This window comes from Neofelis nebulosa, chromosome 8, assembly GCF_028018385.1.
Source record: "Neofelis nebulosa isolate mNeoNeb1 chromosome 8, mNeoNeb1.pri, whole genome shotgun sequence".
In the NCBI taxonomy this organism is placed as follows: Eukaryota; Metazoa; Chordata; class Mammalia; order Carnivora; family Felidae; genus Neofelis; species Neofelis nebulosa.
Window position 1 is genome coordinate 114,298,588 of NC_080789.1, and position 17,862 is coordinate 114,316,449.

General features: G+C 46.6%; 1 long non-coding RNA gene across 1 annotated transcript; it reads right to left on the minus strand.

Annotated features, from left to right (window-relative positions):
• Positions 1-3,320: 3,320 nt before the first annotated feature.
• LOC131483433 (uncharacterized) lies at positions 3,321-10,383 on the minus strand. The gene is made up of 2 exons (XR_009247673.1): positions 9,670-10,383; positions 3,321-4,697 (listed from the first exon to the last, which is right to left on the minus strand). It is a non-coding gene; the product is annotated as an uncharacterized LOC131483433 (long non-coding RNA).
• Between the last annotated feature and the right edge of the window lie 7,479 nt (positions 10,384-17,862).

Genomic DNA, 17,862 nt, shown 5'->3' on the forward strand with positions numbered 1-17,862 from the left:
ACTGCCAGCACGTAGCCTGATGCAGGGCTCTAACACAACCATGAGATCATGACCTAAACCAAAGTCAAGAGTCAGACGCTCAAGTGATTGAGCCGCCCACGTGCCCCTATAAAGGTGCATATATCTTTTTTTTTTTTTTTTTTTTTTTTTTATGCTGGGTATGAAGCCTAATGCTGGCCTTGATCTCACAACCCTGAGATCAAGACGAGAGCTGAGCTCAAGAATTGGATGCTTAACTGGCTGAGCCACCCAGGTGCCCCACGATCTCAGTTTTTACTGAATAAATGACACACACACACATACACATGCAAGTTTAGGATGCTAAAAATATACACTTAAATGTTAAAATGCTATTTCTGGATAGCGAAATGATGGGTGAACTTTACTGTCCTCTTTTCACTTAATTATATTTTCCACTTTAATATAATTAGCATACAATAGTTGTGTAATTGTTAAAAGGTGCTCTTTATAGTACAAAAATATCTGTCACCCACATTTCTTTTCACTTCACAAAGCCTTTCATAAATACTATTGTATTTGATCATCATGGCGACACAGGAATAAATCAAGAACAGTATTAAATAAAATTTATTCGATAAAAATGTATTAAATAAAATAAAATTCAGTAAATCTCACATGCCATTTTATAGATGAAGAAATAGATATTCTGGGGGCTCTCATGGTACCATGTTCTTTCAGGATGGACTCTCCATTCTAGACTGTCAGCTCCCTGCGTCCAACAGGCAATCTCTGAGCTGCATTCCGCTTAAAACAAAACAAAACAAAACAAAACAAAACAAAACAAAACAAAACACAAAAAGATCAGTTTCCTAACTTCTTCAATCTGGACAAGAGAGCTAAGAACACAGCTCTGATCATTTCCCGGCCCTGCCCAGAGCCTCCAGTGGCTCCTCTTGACTGCAGGGCAGGGGTCCTCAATTCCAGACATTCTGAGCTGGATCATCCTTTGTTGTGGGAGTGTCCTGTGCACTGTAGGGTTGTTAGCAGCATCTCTGGCCTCTTGGTAGATGCCAGTAGCACCCGCCCCGACCTCCCCCACTTCCCTCAACACATACCCAGTTGCATCAGCCAAAAATGCCTACAGACATTTTGTCTCTAGACAAAATTGTGCTCGGCTGGGAACCAGCCAGCATCCCTGAGCCCCTACCCAGGCCTCTGGTGACTTCTGTACCAACTCCCTTGCCAGGGCCAGTCTCACAACCTCGGCATCTGTATGATCCCTCACCTCCACCTTCTTCACATCTAACTTCTCGGGCAGGTGGAACCCGTGTACCCATGGGGGCGGGGGGCTTCCTCTGTGGCCTCACGGCACCCCGTGCTAGCCCTTCCTGTTGGTGTGTGGAAATCCCCAACTGCTTGTCTGTCTCCTCAGTGGAGTGTGAGCTCTCGAGCACAGGGCCTGTGTGGCGCCCACCTCCTAGACCTTCGTGCCTGGGAAGGAGACACGGCACACACTTTATAAAATACTTGCATTGGAAGGAAGAAGAGAATGCAAAAGGGAGCAAAGTTACTTGCACTTTCATGATCCAGCAATCTCATTTTTTTGTATTGTTCGAAAGGTCCGTTTATGACTTGTCAGGACTTGTCGTGAACTGGAAGGAGACTGTACACGCAGTCACAGCTGAGCTTGTCCTTACCAGCCCGGGGAAATGGAGAGTTCTGATGAGTGGCCTTAGAGAAGCAGCAGCAGGAGCCGCAGTGACATAACACCAGTGGATGTGAGTTTCTCAGGCCTCTGCCTCTCTGAGCCTCAGTTTCCTACTCTGAAAACGTGAATCATAAAAATGCCCGCCTCGGAGTTGAGAGCGGGGATGCATTGAGCTGGAACATGTGGCTCCCCCAGCGGTCCCAGGTGTGTAAAGAGTGTTCAGCCCATGGTAATTGAATCAAAGTTACAATCTGACTTGTAGCATCTGTAGGACCCCCACCAGGGCCATGATCTGGTATTGGAACGGGCCCTGAGGGATTCCCTTTCTTGTCCCAGCCTCCTGAAGCGAGCTGACAGGACAGCCTTTGATGGCTCCTGTCCTGTCCTGTGATTTGCATTTTCCAATACCTCAGAGGCATTCACCATTTTCTACTTGTTCCCTTTGGGTTATTCCCTGGTTGTCGGGGCTTTCTCCCATGTTACTGAACGCTCCATCCCTGGGCTGGAGCCTGGAAACTCAGGCTCAGGACAGCTGCAGCTTCCAGTTGGGAACAAAGCTCCCAAGAGCGGTGTCCCTGGGCAGCATTGAAGCCCACTGAGGCTCCTCTTACTCTGGGGTTTGGCTCCAAGGAAGTGGCAGCAACGGTAGGAGGCAGGATGGCCCTTTCCATGCAGCAGGGTCTTGTGATGCCTTTGCAGTCCTGCCCTCAGAGACTACTGCTGCTGTAGGTTTGGAATGTCCAGTGTGGAGTCCAGGGACATAAACACGAAACCCACGGATAGTAATACCACATGGTGCTCTAAACCATGGTTTATTTTTGTCCCATGGCTATCATGGGAATTCATTATTTCCTTCATTGCTTAGGCTGCTAGGTAGCTCAGAGTCCAAATCGTGTCCTGTCTCCCTGCACCTGAGGGAGTTTAGTGTGCACATTTGTGAGGTCATCTGACTTTTCTTTTCTTATTCACATTTCCCTTCAGTCACTCAACAGTTATTATTGTTATTATCCTGAACAGAACCTTGTGTGAGGTTCACAGAATCATGTCTCGACAACCAGGATGCTGGACAAAGGACACACCGGTCCCCCTCTGTCCCGTTGTCTGTGTGCAGTAGCCAAAGGCTTCAGGAGTCAGAGGCCCAAAGAGCTGGGGTTGCTTCTGTCATAGGTTGTAAGTTCATTGAAAATCCTGCCCTGTCGGTTTATTTTCTTTCAGTCCCATGTGAGGCAGTGCTAGTTTTCACAGCTCTTCACAGGACTCAACACCTGGTACGAAAGACGAATTAAAGTGGATCCGCGTGCCAGGCACATTTTGGTTAAGTCAGATGATTTTCAAAAGAAATTCCCTGAGACTCCTCACAGCCTTTCGGGAGATGTCCCTTCCACCCTCCCTTTCCCTCTCCTCCCCACCTCCACCCTGGCTCTCTCTCTGAATCTCCCCTCGTCTCACATGTGCCCCACTCGCCTTTCTTTTCTTCCATCCAACATACCATCACTAGCTAAACAAGTTACTTCACTTATTTGAGCGTCAGGTTTTTTTTTTTTTTCAATCCCTAAAAGAGGAATTGAAAAACACCTCATAGGAAGATTGTGTGAATTACATTAAATTTATTTGTGTAAAGCACTTAGCATATTGTCTGACACAGGAGAAGTGTAACAAACGCTATTTTTATTCAATCATTCAACAAACATTTATGATATACCATATGTTGAATGCTGGACACACACGATCAGATATTTCCCAAGGGAAAAATAATTCTCTTTATTTAAATACACACATACCCCATAGTAATCTGGGGCAGAGAAGCACTGAGACCCCACTAATGGTGCATACTGTGAAAGTCCTAGAAGAGGCTGGATCGGCACATGGCTTCATCTTCTCTGGAAACCTTTCCTGGGTTGGCGTCAGCAGTTCTTGTCTCCTTCCCTCGCCTCTCCCTCCTTTGGCATCTGAGACCCTCCTTCTCTGGTTCAGGGTTACCTTTAGGGCCCCAGCTCCTGGCTGCACTTTAGGCCAGGCAATTCCAGGACTATACTCCACTGTCCAGTCCTACTTGGGCTACTTCAATTGCCACTATCTTTATGCAAATTAGCCCCCAAAAGAGGAGTCTTAATGTTATATTTGCTTCCTCCCCTTTTTTTTCTAATCACGGCCTGACTGCTTTCCGTTTCCCTCTCTGCTTTTGTGAACCTGTTGTGCCCGTGGCGCTCACAGGCTCTAAACACCGTCCATTCAGTGATGCCACGAGTGATTAATCTGTGGCTAGTTTCCTTCCATCTTCCCCAGAGCGTGTGCAGGGCCCATTCATCAAGATGCCCAGATAATTGAAGCAATCCACCTTCGTTCAGGGCCACGCTCTGGGCAGTGATGCTGGCCCGGAGAGCTGTTGTGTTGCATGTAATTACTCTTCCCGCGTGAATCCCCGGGGCCCCTCTCTGCCTCTTGCAGATCCCCATCACCTTGAACGGTGTTTCTGCACATGCCTCTCCCCTCCTCTCCACCAAGTCCTTCTGTGGACTTTCATCCCGGGCTGGCTTTCACGATGTTTTACCCTGACCCTGAGAAGAGCCGTTGGCATTGACAGAGCAGGCAGACGGACTCACTGAAACTGCGGTTAGAGGGAGCTGAGTTGGCCACTGGAGAGAACTGTCTTCCCTGAGGTTTGGAGAAGCAGAGATCCACTACCATGAAGGTGGTGGGATGTTTCTCAGAGAGCTCGAGGGAAAGGACAGAATGGGGATCTCTTTTGACAGATGACTGGCGAACTGGACGTCCTCCCTGACCTGCGTCCAGTGGAAGGAGAGCTGTTAAGCTCAGAGGTGGCCTTAGCCACTGTCTGCTCCAGCTGCCCTCACAATGCCAACCTTGGGATGCCTTTTCTTAGCACAGATCCTCTTTAATTATTCACTTATTCACTCATTTACTTATCTCACAGATATTTGGGATGCACGGCACTGCACTGCCATATCCTTGCTTCCCAAGCATGATGTGGGTAGAGGTGACGGCAACAAAGTCGTGTCCCACTAACCTGGAGGAATGAAAAAGTTGTATAAATATCATCAATATTGTCTCCAGACTGTCAAGTTGATAAAAGCAATAAACATCACCAATTGTTTTAGGGGATATTCTGCAAGGGAGGCTTTGCATTCAAGAGGATATTATTTCTTCCAACCAGTGCCAATCAACAATGGCAACAAAACAAAGAGGCATAAATCACCGCAATAAAGAAGACTCTCGTGAGTATGACCTTGTAGCTGTATGCCGCAGCAAAGGATCTGAAGCCCAGGATTAGACTTAAGGGTGTAACCTCAGAGACCCAGAGAATGTGAGGTTGTCATTGTCCTTGAAGCCCTGAAGAGTCTGCCTCACTTGGAATTCAAGTCTCCCAGAAGGTGGCCCCAACTTGATTTTCTCCTAACAAGCTGCATTAGACCTTTAGAGGAAGAAGCACTGTCATGATCGTGGTGTCTCATTTCTACTCTCCATAGAAGTGAATATACGATATTAAAAACCATAGAATAAGTACAAGGAACACAACTCTAATTTTCTCCATAATGTTTTCTTGATGCTTTTTAAAAAATAGCAAGCAACAGATTCTTAAGCAAAAGTTGGTGTCCTTGCTGTGTTGATGTCTTGCATATGTGCTGAGTTTGATAGAGGGTAACCCATATTGTCCACTTTGTCCCCATAAGAACCCTCCATTCAGTCGGCTCTGATCTCGATCCCAAGCTCAGGACTTTGTTTTCTCATGAACTTCCTTTGTGCCAGAATATTTCTTTTCTTCTCTGTCTACATAACTTTTTACTTTTCATCTACAGCCCGGTTTAAATTATGGCCCAACCCTCCCAAACCGGGAAGCCTCCATGGTCATTCCCATACAGGGAAAGCTTTCTTGCCACATCACTTAATAACATACCACTTTGTGACATGTCCCACATTGTTACTTCATGTGTGTATTTAATTTAAGTGTTCCTGTGTCCATTTCCTAATGAGCCTATGAGTTTTTGAGGGCAAGACTCAGGTGTTACATTTCTGTCTCTCCTTTTGATGCTGCTGGGTGATAGACAGCACTCACATTTTAAGGAAGCTTGTTCCTTGAGTCAGTACTTCTCAATCTGAGGAGCAGAGAGACTCACTTTAGGAGTAGAAATTCTCTGAGACACTGAGAATACATTGCATCCTGAAAACATTGCGCTAAAAGTGGGTGATCCCTTGGTGCCAACGGAATGGTAAATTAAAATGCACAATCAAGCACTGATTAACATGAAGTGAAAATACAAAACTTAAATGTCATTAAAACGTCAGTGCTTAGGGAATATATCCCTAGCACCCTCTTCCACCCCTATCCCTGCTCTCCACCGTCTTGTTCCACTACAATCCGTGTGCACCCGGGGAGCGGGAACAGGCCAATTGCATTTCTATGGGGTGAGAAGCTTGGAAAAACCTAGAGCTTTAGATCCTTAGTACATTTAGATTCTGGTACAGCATCTTCAGGTCAAATTTCTTTGTGTTAGAGCAAGGACCAGGAGAAAAACCATCAAGGTAAGTGCAAGATTCAAGGTAGAGAGAGGGGTTGCTGATGCCAGATGCTGCGGGTTAAGTGGCATGGATGCAAGGAAGTGGGCATAGTTTGTAATATACCGCTCATGAGGAAAGAGGTATAAAAGGATTTCAATCTAAATTGGAACCACAGGATATGAAATAAAGAATCCCATGCATTTGCCCTCAGAAGAATGGAATTTCAGAACCAAGATACTGATTTTCTGTAAATGCTTGATTTACAGAAGAGTGAGCCTCATCTCCTCAGCAAGAACATCTGTCAAGAATCCCTTCCTATCTTCAAGTCCGTGAACTTTCTATACTTGGACTTTGGCTGGACTTTCCCCTCTTTGCACTCCTTGCCCATAAATATAGCCTGCCCCAAACCCTCAATGGACTTGCCTGTAGCTTGCTAAGGAATGCATTTTCTGAATTTTGGTTGTGCTGTCATTCCCAAATAAATCTAAATTCTGGTGATTTGAGCTTGCCTCAGTTTACCTCTTTATTTAGGTCAACCGAGGGAAGATGAGAGGGAGCCAGACTATAGCAGTAGATTGGGTATTGTAGGAGGTAAGAAGATGAAGGTAGAAGGGAAGGGGCTGGAAACTTGAGGAGGAGCAGAGATGAAAGAAAGTCTTTATTATTTAGTTTCTTAATATGGAGATGAGCACATTTATATTCCCTGTAGGTCCTCATCTTCTTCAGTCTGATGGGGAAACAAAGCAGACAGCTGCAGCCACGGGAGACAGACTGGACTGACCCTCTTCACCCCAAACCCAAAATTCCATGGAAAGGTTCTCACTGATCCAGCTGAGTCTTTAGGAGCCCAACTAAGGGTCAAAAATTTTGTATCGAGGCTGTGGGGAGGAGGTCCTACGTAAGTACATGCCAGCACCTATGGAGGTCATGCAGATGGAATGGAAAGGAGAGCAGTTTTCAATGAAGAGGGGTGTTCATTAATGTGTGTAGTTTGGAGGTGGAAGAGAGTTTAGAAAATTTGAGAAGCTCATAACTCAAGCTTATTTTGTTTTGTTTTTTGTTCTTAGAGAAGTTAGGGCCACTGCAAAGAGTTAGGGGGTCGATGGAGATTTGAGTTACTGAGGGCTTGGAATATTACAATGCAAAATGAGAAAGCCAGCAGAGCAACTGAGCAACTGGGACATGCATTCAAGGGTAGGAAGCATCGTTGTGTCATGGCATCAATACTGATTTTTTCACTTAATGGACATTATTGATGACAACCTCCATTATCTCCCAGCATCCTAAACATAGATGGCACCAATAAAAGCAGATAGTTGGGCTGATCCAGGGTTGGAGAGCGGCAATATAGATGCATCAGGAAAGGAGGCAAACCAGTGGAGGAGAGGGGAAGGGCTGAAGTAAGTGTCCACTCAAGAGTAAGTGTCCACACAACTTGGTATACAGACCGGGACTGATGTTTTGTTTTTCATTTTAAAAGGGAGTATTTAATTCAACATAGCAATGAGAACTGAACAGTATTAAAAACAGGAGTGGCTTAAAATGCATTTTAATCTAGTTTCCTTTGGAGGAGTTTGCTAGTTCTCTACAGCAAAAGGATGCTAGGAAAATGTCCGTAGAAAACAGAAATTCTCTCAGGATGCACATCTAAAATTCTTAAAAGGGCTTAAAGATTCAGGGAGGAGCTAACCAACTGTTGTGTTTCAGTAGTGCGTCTTATCATGGCCCTTGCAAGTGGAAATGACCCTTCAGGTAAGGCGGGCACATTGTGGTTTGCTGAGGAAAGTTCCATGTAATTATCAATGGCACCTCTTTTCACTATTGAGAGGTCCCAATTTTGAACTTAGTCAGCTCATACTTGGTCAGGTCTGAAGTGACTAGGGCAAGTGGTCTCTCAGTAATGTCACTTCTTTGTGTGTGGTGCTGCAGGCCTGATGATCTGGAAGGAGTAAACTTTGGCTCTCAAACTGCTTCTCTCTTCTTGGTGTGAATGGAGACTCCTGGAAGTCACCAGTGCCTGCAGATCTGGGGTCCAAAGAGAAAGGATCAGTGATAGAAACAAAGCTACCCTGTCCTGCTGGTTCCCCGTAGGGGAAGCCACATAAGCAAAGACTAGAGAAAATGGTTACATTCTTTGTTGGCAGATGGCTTAGAAAATACTGCCCATACTGAACTGGATTCCCCTAGGCCATTTGATACACCCAGGGTGCCTCAAGGCAGGAAGTCCCAGAAACCACAGGCAGTTTGTGACCGCCCACTTCAGCTTTTTTCAGCATGAAAAAGACATGGGCCATGCAGGAATCATCTTTGTTTCTTGCCACAGTGAAGACCGATGATGTCTTGCATAAAGTAGATTCTCAATACATACGTGACTGAATGCGTGTCCTCTACAGGACAGACTGGGGTTGTTCTGTCTTAGAGGTGCCTCAGTTGGTGGCCTTCAACTTGGTATACAGACCTATATGTGTACAATGCAGCACAGAAGATGGGGCAGGTGAAGGTGGGGAAGAAGGCTGGCGCGAGCTGGGATAGATTTTTTTTTTTTCCTGAGCCCAGCTGGTGATCAGCTTATACCCTAAAGCAGAAGGATTAATAACCAGAGTAATTTTATCCCCATCAGAATGTAACTACAGATGTGGGCTTATTGGGTGAAACAGCTAATCCTTTCTACATTTGGCTCACTCATGAAATACGATGCCTGGGGTTGTCAAAATACTATTTCCACATGGGCGTGCTGCTGGGTGTGCAGCTCTCCTGGGCTGTGTGGGCAGCTGTCGACTGTCTGTGCTCTTGCTGTGGGTGAACTGACTTCTCACTGGACTGATGGAGGGGAAGGGAACAGGCCTGTGTGTATGTGTGGACACTGAGAGGAGGGAGGGTGTGGTTGAAGGAAAATGTCAGGTGTTGGAGTAGGTCGGTGCGAAAAGAGGCTGGAGGGAAAAAGACTCTTGGAAAAACCTAAGCTTCCTTGCAACCGTGTCTTACAGCGTCAGGGATAGGGAGGCAGCAGGAAGAGGGAAGAGGGCTGAGGAGAGGGGGTGCGCCTGGGTGTACACGTGCTCCAGATCTGAGCCAGCAGGCACCCAGGGATTTAACAGCGTGGCAATGGTTGGAGGCTCCAACGCCAGGAGACTCAATTAATCAAAGAGCTGCTGCTGATGGAGCAGAGATGAAAGGGTTTCCAGGCCAGTCAGTGATATGCTTGGAGCTTTTCCCCGGGCAGCCACCCTGGGGTGAGTAACAGGAGACAAGATTCTTTCTCAGAGCTAAGGTCTGCGAGTTCCACGCCGCCACGGAGGGAGGCACCCAGGCAGCCAGTGGGCGTTAAGCGGGCGTGGTCAGGGCGACGGGGCGTGGCCCCAGCACCGGGGCGGCGCGCGTGACCGCCCCCACCCCGGCCGGCTCGGCGCACCACCTCCCGCTGGGCGTGGGGGCAGGGGGCGGGGAACGACGGTGGTCCCGGTGGGCCGCGTGCCTCCTACCTGACCCCGGCCGCTCCCTGCGCGGTGATCCGGGTCCCAGGTTGGGCGGCGCAGCGCAGGGCGCCGAAGGCGTCGCCCTCCCTTCCACCCACCGTTACCGGGCTCGGCTGGTCGCTCCGACCCGCTCGCTCCCCCGCTTCTTTTCAGTCCCAGGCTGGGGGGGCAGGAGAGGTTAAAGCTTCATTCCAGTGAGCTACGTTCCAGAACCTTTAAAAAATGCCCCGGGGTTCCTGGAAGACGTTGAGAAGAAAGCAGAGTGTCCGACGTCCCCACCCAAATGCTCCTGATCCAGAGAGACCGCCTTTGACTGAAGAGTCCCGGTGGGTGGGAGGAAAGGGCAGAGTGGCTTGTAAAAAAAAACAACCTTCTTATCCATTCGTCTTCCTTCCCCTACCTTCTTCCCTTGGGTTCTTAATTAATGTCCCCCCTTCCTTCCAGCCCAAAGAATCTGGAGCCTAAAACCCTTCTCCCACAGGGCAGGGCGGGCCCACCGAGGCCGCCCTTAGCCCGGGAGTTCAGGCGGGGCCGCGCAAGGAAGGATTGCGCCTCCCGGGCGGGTCTCGGGGTTGGAAGGCTCACATCACCATGGCAACGAGGTCCTCGCTTCCCGTGGGAATAACGAACTCCCGAAAGTGCAGCAAATTGGAAAGGGACCTGCTGAGTGCCAGCTGGGGCTCTAGGCCCGAGGGGGGAGGGGAGGTGGTCTGCAGAGGGCGGGCGGGGAGGGGGGGTGCCGGGGTACGACCGGGCCTGAGGGGCGACCCCAAGCGTGGATGCCGGCCTGCGCGTGTTTCCTCTGAGTCAGGTGGGGCCGCACATGCTGGACACGTGACACGCCGTGCTTCCCGGGGCCGCCAGTAAGCAGATGTAGTTGCTGACTTGCTTAGAGCAGTGTCCTGGCTCTGGCTAAGTGGGACGGTTCCCTTCTGTTCTGGCTCGCGGCTGAATTCAAGTTCTATGTGGCTGAGGCCATTAGTTTATTTTTTACAATTTTTTTTTTTTGGAGTTTTAAAAGTTGTTTTAGTGGTAAAAAGAAAAAAACACTTTTTAACCCATCAATAAATGTGTAAAGAAGGAAATGAAAATGATCCCCAATCCCCAATTCTTACACCCAAAGATAGCCACTATTAACATTTTGTTGTCATCCTTCCAGATTCTTCCTGCACGCATGTTCACACGTGAATGTAGTATTTACAAAAGTAGATTACTCTGCACATGATGCTTTGTCACCACAGACAGGGAAAGTGGGAAGAAAAGTCGATTTATTATTTCTAATGGCAACATAGGATTATCATAATTTATTAAGCATTTGCTACTGCTGGAAGTTTAAGTTGCTTCCCAATTTTTACTCTTCTTTGTGGGAATAAACGTCCTCACACATACATTTTTGCATACAGTCTGTTAGTTATTTTAAGTTAAGTGAAACTTCTAGAGTTACTGGGTCAAAGAATAGGGGCATTTGAGATTTTGATGTACATTTCTAAATTCTGGGTCTCTGGGTTGTTTCAGAAGCAAGTGGGCTTTTTTTCTCCTCCATTGGTACTAGGAACAACAGGGTGAGCTCCTTTATAATAATGGTGTCTTGGTTCCTATTTCCGCCAAAGCAAAATCTGAAACAAGAATAGTATGGCGTGTGAATATTTATTATATCTATTGGGTGTGAATAGTGTTTTTTTTTTCAGAGGTGATCCCAGAAGCACACTGAAAGGTAAGCAATTAAAAGTGCACTAATGAAGGGGTTACTGCTGTGGGCAACTGGGGGGCCCAGTCAGGCTGGGGACCCTCTGAGAGAGCACATAGAACACTCCTTGGAATGGATTCCCATTTATTTCTGCAGGACATTAACTCTCCAGATCACCCAACCTTCCCCACTGTTGTTTGGAAAATGTCTGCAGGTGAGTTCTGAGGTAGGCCAAGGGGATATGGCCGAAGCGTCTACAGCCTCAGCCACAAATGAATTATTACAACTTGCCCTGAACCCAAGCAAAGGGATGAGGTTAATGCAGGATAAAATTGCGTAATGGGCTCCGATTTTCCCCAGCCCCTCCACCTTCCCTCTCTGTTCCCTAAGCCATCTCTCAGTGCCAACTTCAGCTGCCCAGGGCTCCCAAAGTATTGAATCCTCTAAGGCATGTCAAAGAGGTCTTCTCAAGGACTTGCTCTAGAGTGTTAGAGACCAAATCTGTTACTTTTCCAGGTACATTTACATTTTAAGACCGAAACCAGAGGGGAGAATAATTCTTCACCGGAGGAACTGATGAGAATGCTGGTATTTCAGGCACTGTGGCAGCTGGAAGCTTCTCTGGCAGAGGCAACCGAGGCCAAGGCCGTCCAGCAGAGGAATTCTGTGTGTCCTCTCTTGACCTGCAACAGGTGAGAGGCAGTTGGAAGGCGGAAGTGCAACAGGAGAGAAGAGTCCAGAGTCTTGTTTCTCTCACAAGGATGACACTCACTGGCCTGCAAATTTAGAAAATGAGGCGGGAAAGAGGAAATACTGCTGAATTGGCTGGACAGACTAGGAGAGCAATGAGCCGCCAAGGCAGGTGTAGAGAGAAGTGGCCCCTCTTGGCTCTGGCTGAAAGGGGACACTCAAATGAGGGATTCAGCCTCAGTTCATATCTTCCCTACCTAGGGTCTTGCCTGTCCTCCTTCCCCTCTGGCCACTCTTTCTCAGTGTCATTAGGGGTCCACTTGTTTCTGCCTGTCCCAGACATGCGGGTGCTACTTGGAGATCTGTCCTGTACTCTGTTTTCTACTCCAGCAGCACACGCTGTTGGGGAGGTCAGCATCCCTCTGGGCTTCCACTGCCATCACACACAGATGCCATACAGATGGCTGGCCCAGCTGTCTCTCAGGAGCTCATGTCCCACACCCCGCCCCCAGAAGCTGACAGAAGTCATGGCAATGGGTGGCATCTTGGGGTAGACGCATACTCCCTCCAGGCTGTATGGTCTCTGGTTGTCACGTTTGAAAGCCAGTGTCCCTAATTAAGTTGTGAGCTGTGTGAGGCCGAGTGCTTTGACTTTTCCTTCCCTACTTAGCCACACGAAGTGGCCATCAGACAATGGCTGAATTGCCTGCTGTAGGAGTTTCTCCACCAGCACCACTGCAGGATCACCAGAGCAGTCCTGCTCTATGTGGGCACCTTGGTTTCTCCCGACACAGTCCCTGCCCTCAGCCATCTGCCCTTCTGGGAAGCGTCTGCTCACCAAATCAGTAGTGCTTCTCAGCTCATCCTCCTTGTCTGCAGTATGTGGCACTGTCTGCCCGTTCCACAGTCCTGAAACTCTACCCTTTCTGGGCCTCCATACATCACACCCTCTCAACATTCCTCGGCCCAGTGAGCTGTTTCCTTTTGTCCCCTAAGATACCGTGCTTTGGAGCAGCATGAGGGAGTGGAAAGAATGTAGGTTTAGGAGCCAGAGTGACTGTGTTTGAGTCATTTATTAGTTGGGTGACCTCTCTGGCCTCCATTTTCTCACCTGTAAACTGCAGATAATTGTGGCGTTGGAAGATATAGGAAAAGCGCCTGACACAAAGTAATTGCTAAATGCACAGCAGTTATGGTTGTTCTTGTGAGACTTTGCCAAGCATTACACAATCCCGTGTTGACTCATGCTCACCTCTGGGCTGAGGAACGCCAGCACTCTCTCACCATCCCCGACTGTTCTCCTGCATCTGGTCTCTGTCTCCCCATATCTGCTAAGTATTTCCACTTTTGATTTCCTGCCATGACCTCAGTATCAGCCTGCACAAACCAGTCTTGTCTCTTCTCCAAAGCTTTTCCTGCTTCAGGATTTCCTTGAGTCAGTTGTCCACAGAGACTCTTGGGCTTCAAAAGCTTGGAGGTGTCTTCCTTTGCCTTTCTTATTTGGAAATAATGATTATTATTGGCAGAGGGCCTTCACATGACTTCTGATTTACCTGCAACAGTATTTTGAAATAGGCTATTCTACAAATGACGCCTGGAGAGGCAAAAGCATCTGCCTACGGGGGGAGTGGTAGAGCAGGACTCAGACTCAAATCCTGGGCTTATCCCATGTCTCAGAGATTCCCTCCACTAAACGACTGGTAGCCTGGCTGCTCCCAAGTCCCACTGACCCCAAATGCCGAAGTCTGTCCATCCTAAAAACAAACTGACAAGCCTTTCCCAACATCTCCCTTCAGCTCCAAGTTTTCTCTCACCACTCCTCAGAGACACACTCCTTTAAAAACTTATACGCATCTACTAGTTGGATTTATCCTCTTCTCTTTGAGTCCTCAATGACTGCAGTCTGGCCTACAGTGCCCCTGGATTGATGCTTGCCAGGGTCATTAGGTCACTTTGCCCTTTCACCACCACCCCCCCAAACATCCTTTCCCTTTAGTGTCTCCCCTGAATTCCCTTGCATCTTTCTGGCCATTCTTCCCTAGTGTCTTTGGCTCAGTCCATCTCTTGAATGCTGAGAATCCTTAGGTTTTTGTTTTAGGCTGTCTTCTCTTTTTAAACCACGTGACCTCCCTGGTTATTTCATTTACTCCTGTGGCTTCAGTTATCATCAACATGCTGGTCACTCCCCAGTCTCTGTCTCTTTCTAGCCCAGATATTTCCCCTTACGTCAAAATCTTCATATCCATCTGACAATGGAGTTCACATCCTGATCCACTATTTACCAGCTGGGTCACTATGATGGTTATTTTTATGTGTCAACTTGGCTGGGCCACAGGGTGCCCAGATATTTTATCAAACATTATTCTGGGTGTGTCTGTGAGGCTATTTCTGGGTGAGGTTAACATTTGAATATACTGAGTAAAGCAGACTGCCCTTCCTAATGTGGGTGAGCCTCATCTGATCACTTGAAGACCTGAAGAGAACAAACAGACTGATTGCCTGTGTGTAAGAGAGAACTCCTCCTCCCTGACTGATGAGCTGTGACATCATTTTTTCCTTGCTTTTGGATTCCACTTGAAACATCAGCTTTTCTCAGATCTTGAGTCTGCCAGCTTTCAGATTGGAACTCGTACCATTGGCTCTCCTGGGTCTCAGACCTTCAGACTCAGACTAGAACTATACATTAGATCTCTTGGATCTCCACCTTGCTGACTGCAGATCTTGGGAGTTCTCAGCCCTCATAATTGTATGAACCAATTGCTTATAATAAATGATCTATCTATCTATCTATCTATCTATCTATCTATCTATCTCCTGTCCATTTTTGTGGAGAGCCTTGACCAATACAGTGATCTTTGATAAGTTACTTCTTTAATCTCTCTGTGCCTTTCTTTCCTCATCTTTAAAATAGGTATAATAATAATTATCTTATAGTATTGTTGGGAAAAATTAGCAAGTCAAGCTTAGACTCAGTGCTGTAGAACTTGGTAAAAGTTCCATAAATCCTCACTATGATTCAGATGATTATTAATTTTATTTGAATATGTCATAGGCACTTCTACTCAGTTGTAAACTGAGCTCATTCCCTTCTATTTCTGTCTCTGATTGGGTTCCCTAGAAGTTGAATCCGAGACAGGGAAATAGGTGCATGAGATTTATTGAGGGAACATTCCCAGGAAAGAGAAAGTGAAGGAAGAAAGCAGGATAGGGCAGGGGAAAGAGCTAAGCATTGATGTGATCTCAACTGGAGTCTAGTTTCATCCTACAGGGAACTCTGAAGGATGAATTATACCATGGAGGTGCTTCCACTTTGAGACAACCTTTCATGAGCCAAGATTAGACTTTTTCTTCCTCCATTAGATCATAGGTGTGAAGCAAAGGAGAGACATTGTTACAGCAATATTTCTGTTTCTGTTTCCCTCTCTCTTCAAAAATAAATAAACATTAAAAAAAGTACCTAATTCAGGCTATGTAGCCACTTGATGGCTCATCACCAGATGCTCAATCTGTGTAATTTTTTTAATGTTTACTTATTTTGAGACAGAGAGAGAGAGAGAGAGCACATGAGCAGGGGAGGGGCAGAGAGAGAGGGAGACACAGAATCTGAAGCAGGCTCCAGGTTCTGCACTGTCAGCACAGAGCCCGATGAGGGGCTGGAACTCACGAGTTGTGAGATCATGACCTGAGCTGAAGTCAGACGCTCAACTGACTGAGTCACTCAGGCACCCCAGCAGATGCTCAATCTCTGAAATATAGTAGCATGTCAGAAGCTGTTTTTCAAATGACGTAGAGGTCATTGCTACAGAATGCATGGCCTTTCTCCAGATCTCTAGGAGTTATCAATATGGTGGATAAACACAAGGTTCTATGGATGGTTCAGATGGCCCAGGTTCCTGTAGACTAACTAAGCCTGTAAATGTATACTGTTTTTCAGCCTATGTGAATGTAAACTGTTTCTGATTCTCCTCCTTCAAGGATACTGGAAATAATACATTTACCAGACCAGTAACTATATCCCATGTACCAAAGGCTGTGTTAATTTGTTCTGGAAAAAATACCACACAGCTGCTGCAGTTGGAGCTACTACTTAGTAGCTCAGTGTGAGGTGGTCCATTGTCAGCTGTTATCATACATCCAGTTTTTGTAGAGACCAGATAGTGAGTTAAATAGAGATATAATGGGGACCATCCCCTTCAAAAGACCAGTTCATTAAGTTTTTGAACATAGTGTCAATCTCTGCCATTCCTCTCAGGATAAGATTCTTAAAGTTTACTATTTTGGCTGAGTAGTGGGGTCACATTTATTGGCTTATACCTGGGTTTTCTTACTATAATAAAACTTACTCTACAGATCAAGAAACCAATTCTGTTGTTTCCAGAATTGTTAGCAATTGTGTCGACTGCTAACATCCACCCCCATTATACATTTGGGAAACCGGGAAACAAGATTGGTGGACCTGTCATGAGGCAGTTGTAGGCCAACAGCCTCTTTATTACTAGGCCCTCATGTAACACTGTTGTAGCAGGGGACCATAATGGCATGTCGGGACCCAGGGTATCTGCATCAACTCAGATCCTGTACCCAACTGTTCTCAAAATGTCTGGGTATTCCGCTTTCCCCACTGTATAGTTATCTGGGTAAATGGCCATAGGTCCCTTTGGAGGAAAGACAGGTATCTCTGCTGACCCAGACTTTCCTTTAGCTGATGGATACAGGTCTGAAAAATGGCTCAGATCTGAAAACTGGGGAAGATTGTGATTTTTCACTGGGGCCGTCAACGATCTTCTGCTTAGCTATTTTTGATCTCTTTTGCTTATATATACATTAGGTAATACCTTTGTTGGTTGTCCATCTATCTTGCCTCTGGGAACATCATGTTTTGTTAGTCATTCCCATAGCTCACTACAGATTGGGATCTCCGGTTGCCCTTCCGTACTTGCTGCCGTTACAATAAGAATATCTATATTACTTCTGATGGCTTAGTGCTGCCATTGGCCTCGGTTATTCTGGAATCTAATATCATACTCATTCCTAGCAAAACCCCCAGTCTGTGGGGAAGTAGGTGAGGGAGATGGGGGAAATAGGAGATGGGGATTAAGGAGTACACTTGTCATGATGAGCACTGGGTGATGGATGGAATTGTGGAATCGCTATATTGTACACCTGAAACTAATATAATGCCATATGTTAACTCTACCGGAATTGAAATAAAAACTTAAATGAAAACCCCAGCCTGTAACCACATGTCTACACCAGCATTGGACTGCAGAGGAAGTCAATACTAACTAAAGTTTCTTCATGGTGATGGCGCCCCTCTCAACAGTGCTTTTCTTAGCACTTTGGCAGATGCTTGTCCTCTGAGACCTTCTGAGGGACAAAGTCAGCTGGTGGGTTTTCTAGTCTGCAGACTTGTTCTAGTACATCTACTTCTATGGCCTTTTGATCCCTTCCTCTGTGGTTGGTCATGAGGATTCTGGCATTGCCTTTTCTAAGCCCCTAAGAGCCATTCCAGTAACATATCAGGACTTCCTTCATTTATCTTAAACCCTTGCTGTGATGTAAATTCCATGTTACAGAGAATATTTCCATAGCAATAAAGTTGCCTTTATTTAGAGTTTTCCCTTCTTGATCCAGCACTGTTGAGATGCATCTCAGTCATATACCTCTAGTTCCTTCCAGTACACGTTAGCCCAATCCCACAGCGACCTTGGTATACAATTCTTTTGGTTCTATAATTCTTTTTTTCCCTTAGCAGGCCTAGTGCTTAGTCACCCTGAACCTAGCCCTAGTCATTGGTCTGGTGGCCAGGCAGAAAGGGAGGA